This window comes from Pteropus vampyrus, unplaced genomic scaffold (genome assembly GCF_000151845.1).
Source record: "Pteropus vampyrus isolate Shadow unplaced genomic scaffold, Pvam_2.0 Scaffold8905, whole genome shotgun sequence".
Classification (NCBI taxonomy): Eukaryota; Metazoa; Chordata; class Mammalia; order Chiroptera; family Pteropodidae; genus Pteropus; species Pteropus vampyrus.
In genome coordinates this window covers 1-1817 of record NW_011897686.1, presented here as the reverse complement: position 1 = coordinate 1817, position 1817 = coordinate 1, and the positions used below count along the sequence as shown (strand labels likewise).

Below are 1817 nucleotides of genomic sequence, written 5' to 3'. Positions count from 1 at the left end.
ATAATGGAATTTCAGGCAGATGAGAAAAAATGAGCTATGTATGTGAGAAAGTTTGAGAAAACTTATTGAAGAAAATGCTAATAGTTCTAAACAATTATCATTTTCATCAGGAGAAGTGAGAAATAAAGTTGAAGAAGAAAATGAAGATCAGAGGATGAAGAGCTTTTTATGTTAGGAACAAAGTTCTGAATTGTATGCAAATGTGATATGATTGCATCTATGGCCATGTCATCCTGAACAAGCACGATCCCATCTGATCTTGGAAGCTAAATGGGGTTGGGCCTGGTTAGTACTTGGATGAGAGACCACCTAGGAAGACCAGGTGCTGTAGGCATAAACAATAAAAAATAAGGGATTGTAAGCTGACAAGGTCTTTGAAATTTGTGAGGTCAACCAAGGGTTGCCTCGCCTAAAAAAAAATGTGATATGGTCACATTTGCTTAATTAAATGGTGACTGCAGAGTTATGAAAGATCAGAGGATTCTCTCTAGTATTTTAGCAGATAGATGATATGGTTAGTGCCTACATAGCATAGTAGCACAAGGAAAGGTAATGATGGAGTAGTTTACAAATCTGTTTGAAGTTAGTAATAAGATTTAGGAAATTAGAAATTATCAGTGGCCCAATGTAGTATAAGTGCCTAAAAATTAGCTTCTTTCATTGTAATATAAGAGTCTGACGTTAAGTTTTTTATTGCCCAGGCATCTATTTCAAAGACATCCAACTCATCTGAAATAAATGCATTGACAGCTATACAACTAGGTAAAGAGCCAGGCTGTCCCACCCATGAATATTCCCTTTTAAACAGCTCTGGCTGACCTAGATAACTGATCATTTGAGTGACTTACTTTTCACTTTCAGCACTTTAATTCCCAATTATGGGGTTTTTTTTGTTTTTTGTTTTTTTTATTTTATTTTAATCATTTCAAGTATACAGTACATTGGTTAGACATTTATATAGTTTATAAAATGATCCTCTTTCTTTCCTCTGGTCTTCCACCTAGCCAATACATTAATGCTAACTGCATTCCCTATGCTGTGCTCTCCATCCTTGTGACCATCCATCAACTACTAATTTGTACTTCTTTAACCCAATTATGTTTTAAATTCACCAATGAAGAGTACATTTGCAAAATTTCAGGCACTTCTCCACACAACTCAATCCCAATAAAGGCAGAAATATAGGTCTGTGCTTGTGCTCATGCTCGCTCTCTTTCTCTCTCCTTCTTTCCCATCCTCGTTCCCTCTCTCTTTCTCCCTCCCTCCCTGTGACATCTCTGTGTGGCCCTGGGTGCTCAATGTATTCTCCAGAAACTAATAAATCCTGTCTTCTCAAGTTTCTGTGATGATTATTGCTGAGGTGGGTGCATCTTGAAATCATAACAAGAACCTCTAAGGCTGTTCCAGCCACAACATTGGCTCTGGTCGGGGAAATGTCTGTGGGGACATCCAGTCCTAGGGCCCAGGTGAGTGTCCCCCAGCATTTCTAGTTTATTGACATGAAGACAACCAGGCAAATTGCTGACTTGGACCAAAAGGATTAAACATAGGGCTGCCTATATTAATGGTGTCCAACATTTAATAAAATGCAAACCAGTTTCCTCAACCATATTGGTCAATAGTGCTCCTCCCCCTAAAACTGATGAACTGATGAGATTTGTAATTTAAAAATGAATCATGGGTGAGTGGGTATTGATAGTAGCTCTAATTTTAGTAAGAGGAGCAAAAAGAGTCTTTGTATTTACTGTGGTGGATATAATTATTATGTCTTGCTCTTCACTTCCTTTTGTTATTGATTTATTCATTAATGCTCTTTA

General features: G+C 37.4%; 1 pseudogene; it reads left to right on the top strand.

Moving 5' to 3' along the window:
* The first annotated feature begins 215 nt into the window (after window positions 1-215).
* On the top strand, window positions 216-334 carry LOC111734895 (annotated as a pseudogene).
* The last annotated feature ends 1483 nt before the right edge of the window (window positions 335-1817 follow it).